This window comes from Euprymna scolopes, chromosome 10 (genome assembly GCF_053919585.1).
Source record: "Euprymna scolopes isolate OS-2025 chromosome 10, ASM5391958v1, whole genome shotgun sequence".
Taxonomy (NCBI): Eukaryota; Metazoa; Mollusca; class Cephalopoda; order Sepiida; family Sepiolidae; genus Euprymna; species Euprymna scolopes.
The window spans coordinates 120,423,512-120,437,685 of record NC_136491.1 but is presented as its reverse complement, the minus strand read 5'-3'; the positions used below and the strand labels follow the sequence as shown (position 1 = coordinate 120,437,685).

Below are 14,174 nucleotides of genomic sequence, written 5' to 3'. Positions count from 1 at the left end.
TGAGATTGTCAACCTCGCTTCTACGAGCTACTAATTTGACGTCATCTGCAAATAGGAGCATTTTTCCACCAATCACTTCCGGCATAACGTTGATATAAAGTAGAAAGAAAATATGACCCAGCATGGATTCTTGAGGATCACCACATATGTAAATTAAATAGCAAAAAATCATATTATCAGCAGCAGCAGCTCACCTCTATTTTACATGCTCGCATGCATTGAGCAGCTTTTAAAAATTTCCAAATTAACCTATCTTTGGCCACACTACTATTTATCCCCTTTTCTCTGAAGTCCATCCTTATCATTTGCTTCCATGTGTTTTTTTTTACAACATAATCACGTTGATACACAAGTTTTAATTATATCACCAAAGTTAAGCAACATTAAGCCTGTTCACTACCAAATGGGTGATCATTTGGAATACCAAGCATTGCATGTGGGAGGAGGTTGATACCTGCGTGCAAAAATCTAACATTGTTATCTTCCCTGATGAAGATATACAAGCAATTAGAAACTGCTTGTGGATTTGAAATTCCCATGAAACTTCCTCCTTCAAAGGAAACCGATTCAACCCATCTAAAATGATTACTGGTTTTGTACAGTATGGGCGTGGTGTTTTTCTTAACCTTCCCCTGTGAACTTCATTTGCTACCTTAACTGTTTTACATCTACTTGTTAGATATTGACCTGGTCATCTGGTTAATTATAATAATAATAATAATAATAATAATAATAATAATAATAATTATTATTATTATTATTATTATTATTATTAGAAAATAAAACAATTAGATTTTGGAAAATGTGTATTTACAGCTCGGAAAGTTTAGTCAGGAATTTAACTCAGAAATAAAATAAATAAAATCGATTTAGAAGTTTTAAAGTAGATTGAAACTTTGTTAAGTAAACAACGTTTTAGTTTACGTGAACGACATGTGATTTGGTCTGTTTTGCTGATCTAATAGTTAGTTAGCAGAGATCAAGCTAATGAGTTGGTGAGAAATGTGCTCGTGAAGACATGTGAATGACCCTGTTGAAAGAAAGGAGAAAAACCAGGAAAATGTAGAAAGAGACTCAGCGTGCCAAACTCTGACAAAGGAATCCATGAGATGAATAAAAACCATGTAAAATATAACTCATTGTTGTAGCGTTCTTTTTGGAGTTTGAACAAATAAGAAGGTATATGATTCTTTTGGTCTGAGACAAGCAAACATATTGTTATTGTTTGATTGTAAAAAGCTGTCTGTGAAAGTGTATGTATCACATTGTTAACTAAGTGTATTTTTGATGAAGCGGTGCCCACACAACAAACATTTTATATACATGCAGAACACAATGAACATTTCTATACTCTGTATACACGTATTCATTTGCTACCAAAGACACTGTGATATGCACTACTAGACGATTGACACAAGTAAGAAATACAGACACATGTATACATACAAGACACACGTACACATATATATATATACATCCACCAGCTGCATAATATATTAACCCGAGAACTATTCATTCTTTCAATGTGGCTATACTATCGAAGTCTCCTGTTCAACAGTTATCTCAATGCACTGTCCAGATTTAAGCTTCCTCTGAAGTCATTAGCACTGAGCCGGCCTTTAAAACTCACATTAAAGTCCATTGTATTATTCTCATTTAATTTATCCCCATGCAGCTCATGTCCTCAACCCTCACTGGCCAGATTCTACTTCCATACATCTCCATACTCTGTACATATGCTCTTGGTTGACAGAGGTAATGCTCTGCTAATTAGTAATGACAGAAGTACCCTAAACTTATTCCATCCACTCCTAACTCCTGGTATCACACTAGCACCTGCTTCGTATGAGGTCATCAGATCTAAGGACTACCTTTAAGATTCATATTATACAAGGTGTCTTCAATAAGGTTCCAGACTTTTTTGCTCAGGCATTTATATTATCATAGACTCTTGAAAATTCAGTATGCTATTGCTATACATCTTATGAGATGACTGACCAATTTTTATGATTCCAGGTTCAAATGAACGGCTACAGCAGGAATTGGAATACACCATACTAAAGCCTGATTATCACAGCTGGTTGATTTCAAAAATGCAATCTGGATGTGAGGACACTGTAGAAGAACGATATGCAATAAAATTCTGTTTTAAACTTCGAAAAATGCCACAGAAACGTACGGAATGCTTCAGACTGCTTTTAGGCCATCTTGCATGAATCAAGCATCAAGTGGCATAAGAGATTCAAGGAATGCAATGAGTCTGTAAGGGATGATGAGAAGTTTGGGAGGAGTAAGGAAGTCAGAACACCAGAGTTGATTTACCAAATAAAGAATTTCATGGATAAGGACCGCTGTTTGTCTATAAAGACAATAAGTGCACAGTTTGATGTCAGTGTGGGAACCGTATACACAATTATTTGCAAGGTACTGAAGATGCGGAAGATTTAGGTGAAGTTTTTCCCAAGGACTAGGTTTCATGTGTGTACTATCAATAAAAGTGCCTGTACAGAAATAAGTCTGGAAACTTATGTAAGGCACCTTGTATTTTAATATGTGAATTTTAGTGCAGTGATGCAAGTCATTGATTGGTTTAACATTTTGATGCATGAATGGGTTTCTTTAAAGGAAAAATTAAGCGTACAAATAATCTAGGTTCTCTAGTTGACTGGTTTTCTAAAGAAATATAAGCTCTTATATGTAGATTATTATACTAAAATTGCATACAAAAATGTTTCTTTCTTTAAAGCTTTGTTCATTTATATTTGAATCACATAAAAAACAGGTTCAAAATATTCTGTAGGTTCAAGATTGAGTAATTATTTTTTACTAGGGAAATCACTACTTACTAAGGCTAAACTTGACGGATAAGAGTTAATGAATTTCAGATGGCTGGTGAAACAACACTGTGATGATCCGTAATGGTGGAACTAGGGTAGGATTTACTTATTTAAGAGGACGGCTGAACAAAAACTTGTTTGCATTTTGCTTGAAAGAAACATGTTATAATCAGCTGGAAAGCAGCCTCATGGTATTGTGTTCCATGGACGAGTAGTCCTAGGAAAGAAACTTGGTCATGGATTTTTCGTTTAGCTTTAATCAAAGATAGAGAGTAAAGGAAACTGCTGTATCTAGACGTGTGTTTGTTGAGAATGTTTTACATGGGGAATCATAGATAGAAGCTCAGTCGAGCATCTGCCATCAAAATAACAATGAATGCTGAAATAATAACGTTATTATTTAGAAAGCCATTCTTAATATGGGGAGGGGAAGGTATTATTTAAACTATTCTGTACTTTCACCTAACAATTTATTAAATAAGAAACTGACATGATTTATCTGTATTTTTTAGTATTAGTTAACATTAAGTACCTGTTTCTCAATCCAATTTCTTGATTAGTTTATTGTAAAGCAAGTGTTGCCTGATCACTAACTGCACTTTGAAATATTTATTTTTTTGAATGAATTTTAAATAAGGTGCTTCTACAGTGTAGTACACATATTAAAAAAATACAAACAATTTATGATGAAATCATGTATTTCTAAAAACTGCCAGAAGTGACGTCATTATGTTGCTTTAAAAAGTAATCTGGAGGCCATCAGGGATTACCAAACCTTCTTTTTTTAGGTGAGGTTGGGGTGTGGTGAATTAGTGCCTGTTCATTCTCCCAAACATTACCACCACTTTTTCTGTTTATAGAGAGGAGGCCAGTAGATGATTTCGCTGAAATGCTGTGTCAGAACAGATATTTCACTTTGATCTTAGCCAAAAGGCCAAGCAAGCGTAATACAGTTTTTTTTACCAGGCATTAACTCCTTCTAAAAAAAAAACAATACAAAATAACCGACATAGCATATGTTTTAAGAGGTGAGGAGGGGAATATGGAGTAAGTCCCGGAAATGGCTGAAGCAGTTTATGATCTCAAAAATACTTTATTTTATTTTTAAAAGAAGTGGGAATACGGAGTCAGGCCTGGAAACGGCTGAAGCAGTTTACAATCTCAAAATTACTTTATCTAATACATAAAAGTTGAAACAGTCTACGATTTAGACATTACATTATTCCATGTATGTTTTTAAAAGTGGGGCGGGGGATATGAAATCAGTCCAGGAAATAGCCGAAACTGTTTACGAGTTAAACATTACTATATTTCATTCATATTTTTAACAGTGGGGTGGGGATAGAGAGTCAGTCCCAGAAATGGCTGCAACATTTAAACATTAATTTATTTAATGTATATTTTTAACAGAGGGGGGTAAGAAGTCAGTGCCGGAAATGGCTGAAATAGTTTACGATTTAAACATTACTATATTTCATGTACATTTTTAACAGACATTATTACATAATTATTATTTTCGCAAGGGGGGGGCGATAATATGGGTTAAAATTATGAAAAATGATTGTCGAAATTATTAACATATCCAAGAATTATGAAATATAATGAAATGTGAGTTAATTGATTGGTGTGTTTGTAATGAAATAATCAACCCAGACAGTATATCAAAGTTATTATTTTCGTAAGGTGGGGGGGGCGATAATGTGGATCAAAATTATGAAAAATGATTGTCGAAATTAGTAACATATCCAATAATTATGAAAAATGATGAAATGTATGTTGATTGATTGGTGCGTTTGTAATGAAATAATCAACCCAGACAATACACCAATGTAATTATTTTCTGTAAGAGGGGGATGCGATAATGTGGATTAAAATTATGAAAAATGATTGTCGAAATTAGTAACATATTCAAAAATTTTGAAAAATAATGAAATGTGAGTTAATTGATTAGTGTGTTTGTAATGAAATAATAAGCCCAGACAATTTATCAGTTTTTGTAGGTGATCAACAATATTTTTCTGAATTTTCAATGTTAACTTCGGGGAATGACGTCACATTTGCAGTGCTGAGTAGAAAGAGTATGTTGCTTTTTAACGTGCTCTGGGGTTCTCTATAAATTAACAACGCTTCACTTTTGGGGTTAGGCTGGAGAGAGTAATGTCCATTTTGAGGTCACTATGCAATTTCTCACAATGTCATATTCCAAAAATATGGAATAACTATGGAATCATATTCTGGAAATGACATCGTTTCTCTTACTAATGTGTTGTTGACGGTTGTGGTAGTAAGGGGAGAGAACTATATTATATTGAAAATTGTGGTAAAGTAAAAGTTGCCTAATGGTCATTCACGTCAATGCATTTATGTAATTATTTGGAAAAGTTATGGTCAAGAAATGATATCATTTCACTTAAAATGATGCTGTCAGTAGTAGGGAGGGAAAGAACACAGTAAAGTGGAATTTTGTAGTGAAGCAAGGGTTGCCTAATCACAAAGCTTCTCAACATATTTGTTTATTTGTTTGTAAAGCCTGCTGAGTAATCTTCCGAAAATGACGCCTTTTTTACAAAATATTTTGTTGTCAGTAGTGGTGAAAAATTAAACAGAGTAATGTAGAATTTGATAATGAAGCAAGCGTTGTCTAATCACTTAATTGTGTCAATGTATTTATGCATTAATTTTAAAATCCTGCTGAGACATCTTCCAAAAATTACATAATTTTTCTTACAATAATAGTGCCAATAGTGAGGGAGGAAAGAAACGCAGTAACATTGAAATTTATGGTGAAGCAAGGGTTGCGAACTTATTAACCAACACAATGTATTTATGTATTAATTTGGAAATCCTAATGATCCATATCCTAAAAATGATTTCAATTTTCTTAAAATCATGGTAGCCTTGGTGGGAAGAGAAATTATTTCATATACGCTGTACAATACCTGTCGAGAGTATGTAAAATTGTTTCATATATGTATATAAATTACCCGTCAGAAGGAAGGTAAACATATTTTAAATATGTGTTGTAAATTACCCACCCCAAAAAGGTAAAATTATTTCATATACATTCTGTAAATTACCTGTCCTAGAGAAGGTACAATTATTTCATGCATGTGTAATAGCCGTCCTAGGGTAGGTAAACTATTCTTTTGCTCGAAATAGCAAATGATACATACACATTAAAAATTTCTCTCTCTAATTATTATATTCAAAATGAACTTCAATTTTCTCGTCCCGCTAGTTGTAAATAATTCCAGGTAAAAAAAAAAAATAGATAATACTCATCCAATTAGGATCAGCAGAGCGTAGTTCCATTCCTGTGTCAAGACGAAAAACTGCGACTGAAGAATTAAAAAAGGTTCAGTATATTTTATGAAGCGGTTTGGATATTTGATTGGTTCGATTTTACCGTCTTGTATAATTCTAAAGATCCATTTTAATAAACAAAATGTTATGGGGAGTTTAAGATTTAATATATGTTAAAAGTATAGACATCTGCTACGGTGAACAGTTTGTTATGTAGTGCTATGGCAACGGATGACGTCATCTTTTGGGTGTGGCTACAAATAGTTAAGATTTGAAAGCTGTTATATATGTCACATGTTGAATGGGATGAAGAACAATCATTTTTCGATCACCTCTGCCTCCATCCATTTTTTTTTTTTGTTCCTGTTTCGTTAATATTCATTGTTCTCGTTAGTTTTTGTCATTTGCACCTTTTTTCCTTTATCTTTTCCTTACTTTGCATTTTTTAATTTTCTCTCATCTTTTTCTTTCCTCTTAACACCAATCTCTCTCTCTCTCTCTCTCTCTCTCTCTCTCTCTCTCTCTCTCTCTCTCTCTCTCTCTCTCTCTCTCTCTTCCGAGTGCGCAATCAGTCGATTATTTTAATTTACTTTCCTTTCTCTCTATCTCTCTTTCCCCCTCTCTTTCACTCAATTGTTTCATTTTTCCTTTCCTCTCTCTCTCTCTCTCTCTCTCTCTCTCTCTCTCTCTCTCTCTCTCTGTTCGTCTGTCTGTCTTCTTCTTCTTTCTCTCTCTCTCTCTCTCTCTCTCTTGTTCTCTCTTGCACGCGCCTCTTTCTTTATCCCTTTAGTCGGTTATTTATTACTTTTCTCACTTTCTCTTTCTCTCTCTCTCTCTCTCTCTCTTTCTTTCTCTCTCTCTCTCTCTGTCTCTCTCTCTTCCTTTCTCGTTTCATTCTCTATCCCTTTCATTCTGTCGTTTACGTTTCCTTTCTTTCTCTCTCGCACGTGCGCCTTTTTCTCTATTCATTTTCCTTGCTCACTTATTTTCCTTCCACTCCTCTCTCTCTCTCTCTCTCCCTCTCTCTCTTTCTTTCTCGCACGCCTCTTACTCTATCTTATTTCCTGTTAGCCTCTTTATCATGTGCTTATCTTTATCTTACTCTGTCTTCCGTAGTAGGAACGAGATTGTCCTGATGCATATCGTAGTGTAGAATCAATTGCACCGAGTTCAAATCTTATCAATTTAACGGTGTTCAATCTCGCCCTAATGCCCTAAGGAAAAAGATGAATGAATACACACTCTACTTGTGCGTAAACTAATAATCTATGTTTAATAAATCGTATAGATTTGATCATTTCCAGGGTATTAAATATTAAAAAAAAATTAATACGCCGTTAAAAAGACACATTAAACAAGAGTTCCTTGGTCATTTAGCTGAGAGAAAAATGTAATAATTAGGGCTAGTACAAGAGAACATTCTTTTTATTATTTTGACCCTCGAGTATATATCAGTTAATATCTTAAATGTTTTTAGATAGAGTGATCGAGTTCTCGATTGATTAACTGTGTCTAACTATGCCGTATATATACTCGAGAGCCAAAATAATGATAAGAATATTCTTTTGTCATAGCCCTAGTCGTAGTTGCTCTCATGCTAAAGTCCAGAGTGAGCTGAATTTTCTCCTTACATCAAAATCCGACATTGTATCTAACTCTGCAATTGTAGGGAGACAAGTAAATAGAGGCACATTAAAAGAAGACAACCTTTTTTTCTCTTTCCTTCTTTTTTTACGAGTGAGTTACCGCCTATCAAGACCCGGGGGCAACTCGTGGATAAGAGTTAATATCTGTAAGGTGAGCCAACACCGTGATGATAGATAATAGTAAAAATTGGGCAGAATTTTATTTATTTTTACAAAGACTCGTATAGTTTCTTCTGTAATAAAGAGGTAGCAGAGAGGAAAAAAAGACATCGCCCACAAGAGTTCGAAGTTCTCTTTATCTCTCTCTTCATTTCCTGTTAGTTTTTTATTCTGGTTCTCTCTCTCTCTCTCTCTCTCTCTCTCTCTCTCTCTCTCTCTCATCTTATATTATTCTCCTTTATTCTGACATGTCTCCATAAAATCCCTATGCTAATGATAACATAACATCTTTAAAGCATATCTCTAAGCCTGAAAGGTGAGGAAATGAATCGGGTCATAGACGCTGATATCTGTATGTTATATTTCTTTTTACCATTTTTAGATAAGCTTATATTTGGATTAAGTCTAGGGCCATGTTATTTTCAAATCGACTGAATTAGATATACTAGCGCGAATAATCATGTAATCCGTATTTACGTGGAATATAGAATCGGCAATGCAGAGTTCAGCTTGTTCTAAATCTATTCTACGAGTGTACAAATGTTATCAACCAGAAGGTGTTCTAATCTGATTGGATATTATAGAACATTTATAATACTTTTCTGACACACACAGACACACAGACACACACACACTCACACACACACACACACACACACACATTTTTGGTACCCCGACAAATGGCGTGTGGACTTGTAAATTCACCCTTGTCCGTTCGTCTGTTCGTTCGTTCGTCTGTCTGCACTTTTCTCAATAATTACGCTTTGGAATTTTTTGAAATTTTGCACAAACATTAAACATTATATGAGTAAAAAAGTAACAAAACGGATTCTCCGGGAATACTCCGGTTTCCCCCCCCCCTAGGGGTGCCTTTCAGGTTAAAATGGCTAAAATTGACAATTTTGTGCGTATTAAAAAAGGTGGATGTCTTGGATTTTTATAAAACTTTCTGAAAAGTTGTAACTAACTGATTTCTATATAATTTTGTTTGTCTATACTTTGCAATAACTCTTGAGTGTGCCCCGGAGACTCTTTTAGGGCTAATAAAAACACTCGATTTTTGGGACTATTTTACCATATTTGCCCAAAAAATTTTGTGTATGTCTATTTAGTAGTTTTGCATGGTGCTGAAATCAAATTTAAATATGTTAAGGCCTTAGGGACTTTTGTGGCTAAATGGGGGGGGGGGTGATGGACTTAATCATTTCTTTTTTTGCATCGTACAGAACTAAAATTTACATATTTTAAGGCCTAAAACTGCACCGTTTGTTTATTTTCACCAAGATTTGACGTCTCCTGGTGACTTTGAGGTCTAAATGGTGAGAGGAACAATACTAAACTTAGTCATTTTTTATGCCTAGTTTACTGTGCACTCACGGAAGACCAAGCATGCTTCACTTGTTTTGTTTTGTTTTTTTGTTTTCTTTTTGTATCACATTTCTTTGTAAATGTTTGGATATTTTCCAATTTATGTTAACATACCTCAATTCACAGACATACCGGCGTGTTTGAAAGTTAGGGTCTTACCGATTTTATCGCCCAATTACATAACCTACAGTTTGAACGTAAATTAAATTAATTAGGGAACCAAATTCGGTGAAGTATTTGATTTCCATTCCTTTTACAGACTGATTCTCGAAATTGCACACACGTTAACTTTTTTATGGTGGGGTTTAAATTTGTACGTTAGGTCCAACTCCACAATTTTCTTTTACCTTTTTCATAGGCTTTCCACAATGCTGATTACGAAAATTGCATTCAAATTTGCGGAGACAAGAACCTATAGAGATATAATTCACTGTAATTCACTGGCTGCCAGTTTGTTTGTTTTTAAACAAATCTACTTTTCTCTTACCGACACTACCACCCCAATTTTCTTTTTTCACATTTGCGGGTGGCTATGCTCACAATGATTATCGCTGTTATATTTGTGTGAATTGTTCCCCCTAAACACAAAAATAGCGGTGCTGTCTACCCGAATACCGTTCTTTATGTGGGGATGTTTAGGTGTCTATTATGACAATACTCAAAGAAGTGCAATAAAAAAAGTAGTAATTGTTTTCTTTTAAACGTTAAAGAAAAACACATAAAACGGAAATTTAATTTACTACTGTTGGTGGAACAGTTGAAAAGAAGACGAAGACTTCAACAACAAACAAAACAGCTAGAACTGCTACCACTGAGATCGATTACTCTAAACAGTCCGTATACAATAAGAATCTCTGACCTCTGAAACGTCTATTTATAGTTTCCATTATTATTCTAATGGACTATTCTTCGTACTTTTATTAATTCATACTGATTTACGCATTCCCTTAATTGTTTATTTTTACATTCAAAAAGTACATGCATGTTATCGACCCAAACCATCACTATTCGCCAGTGAAAACTAGATTATTTCATTTCGGCCACGGCCTCCAGTGTCCGCATTTGTTTATGAACGGCAGTGGCCACCAACAACAACCGTAGTTTACCTTTTGCTGAAGGGTGGGGGGTCTTTCACCGGGAAACGCCAGTTAACGAGTCCTGCTAGTTTCTAATAAAACAAATTTGTATAACCCAAAACAATAGGTATGTGCGTACGCTATTTGAAAAAATATCTTAATATTTAATAAAACTAATATATCTTTTATTAGGCAAGCTGCCTCAAAGTAAATAATGTATTTATGAAGAAACTAACAGGGGAACCCAACGTTGCCCAGGATTGAATGATAATCAACAAATGTTTCACACTCTCATATTTGTATTGTCATCGAAATCGATGAAATCACTCATTTTTAAATCAAATCGATTGATTGCCTGCTCTAATTCAGGATCCAGTGACTTATTTCACAATACATTGTAGTCCATATTGCACAGTAGTGAACCTACTCTGTTGATTCTATAAAATTATTTTTCATATATAATGACTTGAATTAAAGTTCAAAATACAAAAGCCAAGTATTATGCTTCAATTGTGCTTTAAACATGTAGATTCTATATGCCTGGCCTTGCTGCTTTGTGCAGTGATCATGGCTTGAATTGAAGTTTAAAATGAAATAGTCAAGTATCATGGTGCAATTGTGCTTTAAACAGAAACATTCATTTCGAACACGCCCTTGTCATATCAAAGAACCTACTGTTGATATTATATGTCGGGACTTTCGGCTTGTGTGGTAATAAAACTTCTCACATGCACTTGTGATGTTAGGCTGTGTAAGGTGTTAACTTTGGTCAAAATAGCCTGTTTCTTTTATCGGATTATTTCACTTATCGATATTTATTGAAGACATTCCGATACAAAACCTAAGAACATTGCCAGACGCATAAATTCTACTACTACTACTACTACTACTACCCCCCTCGCTCTCTCTCTCTCCCTCTCTCTCTCTCTCTCTCTCTCTCTCTCTCTCTCTCTCTCTCTCTCTCTCTCTCTCTCTCTCTTATATCGTTATGTTTATGACATGTGTACGACTGAGCTCCAAAATTTAGTACGCCCTGCAAAACATTAACAGCAAAAACTCGTCTCGCTACAGCCACAACAAAGAACTTCCCCCCCTCCCTCCTCTCTCTCTCTCTCTCTCTCTCCCTCTCTCTCTCTCTCTCTCTCTTTACCAAAAATCAAATGGCATTTCCAGGAACAAAGCCACAAAGTTTTTTTTCGTAGAAACTTCTGTATGTAGAATAAGACATTACTACTTCACACCTGACAGTAACATGGTCGTCTTTAAATCTAGTGTGAACATGCACTTGTTAAGATGTTTTCATGGTAAAAATTTTATCAGATCGGCAAGTAGTTTCAGAGAAAAAGTGAAACGGACAAATGTACAAAGATAATATAGACTGGCAGGTCGCTCGCTCGTAAGATACGCTTAAATATAATATTTTAATTCATGCAGATTACTTATTTATTAATATAGAGACATTTTCTATCGATTTTTATATTGAACCTTATATATAATAATGAAATATATATGTGTGTGTGTGTGTGTGTGTGTGTGTGTGTGTGTGTGTGTGTGTGTGTGTGTGTGTGTGACTACTCCATTTAATCACATAAATTAATATACGAAAGTATAAATTTATGCGTAAACTTTAAGTATTTACTTTAACAGTGCCCAATACGTAGGTAGAGCTAGGTAGTAAGTTATAAAATATATATGGCAATTAAGCTACACAGAATATTCCACGCTAGGATTCATCCGGTTAGGATTCATCAGGCATAAACCTGATGAATTCTAGCGTGGATGAAACGCGGAATATTCTGTGTAGCTTAATTGCCATATATATTTTATAACTTACTATATATATATATATATATATATATATATATATATATATATATATATATATATATATATATATACATATATTAATGATATCAAAGGGATGTAGTATTTACCTGATATACGCAATGGTAAACTTCAAACTAATATAAATAACAGTATTTATATATAGATAATTTAATCCTAACCAAATAAGAAAACTCAATACGCAATAGAGAGTAGAGCTTATTAATGTTCTTTTTCTTTTATATATATATATATATATATATATATATATATATATATATATATATATATATCAGGTTGACAAGAAAGTTGTGCGGTGTTAACTTTTAAATTCAGATGAACATATTTCAGCTCAGATAAAAAAATTATTGATCGAAATCAGCACCATCAGAACGCAAAACAAGTATATTTATGCCAATAACGTAAAAATCTTGCGTTCTGGTGACAATGAAGTGACTGAAGGGGCTTTTGATATTGCTTAGGTTTTTGAAGCATTTCTCACGCAGAAAGCTGTCGAGATGCTTGAAAAAGTGCTAATCGGTAGGTTAGAGGTCTTAATGGCAAAATTTCAGTCAGATCGGCCGAGTAGTTTCAGAGAAAAGGTGGAACGGACAAATGTACAAAGAGAAATATAATATAGATTAGCAGGCCTCTTAGTCGTAAGATACGCTTAAATATGAAATGCTTGAAATTTACAACCAAATAATGCAGAGTAGTAATAACTGTGTTGGAGAAATCTTTTTCCTAAATGCACCGGGAGGAACTGGTAAAACCTTTCTAATTAAATTGATTTTGGCATCCATTCGATCACAAAATGACATAATCTCAGCTCTTGCTTCATCATGAATAACTGCGACCTTACTACCAGGTTGAAGAACTGCTCATTCAGAATTTAAATTACGATTAAACATTCAATTTATCGAAACTCCCATATGTAATATCTCTAAAACATCCAGAATGGGAAAAATATTGCAGAAATTCAATCTTATTATTTGGGATGAATTTACCATGGCACACAAAATATCACTGAGGTTCTTGATCGATCCTTGCAAGATTTTTGTGGCAATGTCGGGCCATTCGGGAATGCAGTAATATTGCTTGCAGGAGATTTCAGACAAAGGTTACCGGTAATTCCTCGATCAACACCAGCAGATAAAATAAATGCTTGCCTCAAATACTCTACTTTTGGGCACCATGTGAAGACATTAAACTTAATTCAAAATATGCGTGCCCAATTGCAGAACGATTGATTCACAGAGACATTTTCTCATCAATTGTTGGAAATTGGGAATGGAAAACTTCCGGCTGATCCGAGGTCATGGCAAATGTTGCTGCCTCATAACTTCTGAAATTTATTTACATTAAAAGAGGATTTGGTAAAAAAAGGTTTTGCCAGATATTCAAATTCCAGTTGGTTGAGTGAACGAGCTATTCTTGCAGCTCAAAACAAAGATGCCCATGAACTTAATATTATTCAGCTTAAAATTCCAAGTGAGGTAGCTACATTCAAGTCCGTCGATATTGTTAATTATTCAACAGAATTTTTAAATTCACTACATTTGTCAAGAATGCCACCGCATGTATTGCAATTGAAGATTGGCGTACCAATTATCATGTGAAATATCAACCAGTCCAAGCTTTGCAATGGCACGCGACTTGCAATAAAAAAATTAATGAACAACATAATAGAAAGAACAATTTTGACAGGACCTTTCAAAGGTGAAGATGCCCTTATTTCACGCACCCCTATTATTCCATCAGATACGCGATTTAAATTTAGAAGATTGCGATTCCCAATTCAGTTGTCGTTTGCAATCACCATCAACAAAGCTGAGGGGCAATCTATACAGTCGTGTGGCTTACATCTACAAACTGACTGTTTCTCACATGGACAATTGTATGTTGCGTGTTCTAAAGTCAGCAAACCTGAAAATCTCTATATCTGCTCAGAAAATGAAACA

At 34.5% G+C, this 14,174-nt stretch overlaps 1 protein-coding gene across 4 annotated transcripts in view; it reads right to left on the bottom strand.

Annotated features, from left to right (window-relative positions):
- LOC145286250 (nucleoside hydrolase-like) overlaps window positions 1–14,174 on the bottom strand; it is a 66,830-nt gene that overhangs the window by 25,391 nt on the left and 27,265 nt on the right. The window contains exon 1 of one of the 4 annotated variants that reach the window (XM_080135073.1): window positions 6,116–6,595. The exons of the other annotated variants lie outside the window; for them this stretch is intronic. The gene's annotated coding sequence lies outside the window, so the exon portion shown is untranslated. Of the gene's footprint in view, window positions 1–6,115; window positions 6,596–14,174 lie in introns of those variants that run through there. 4 annotated transcript variants of the gene reach the window in all.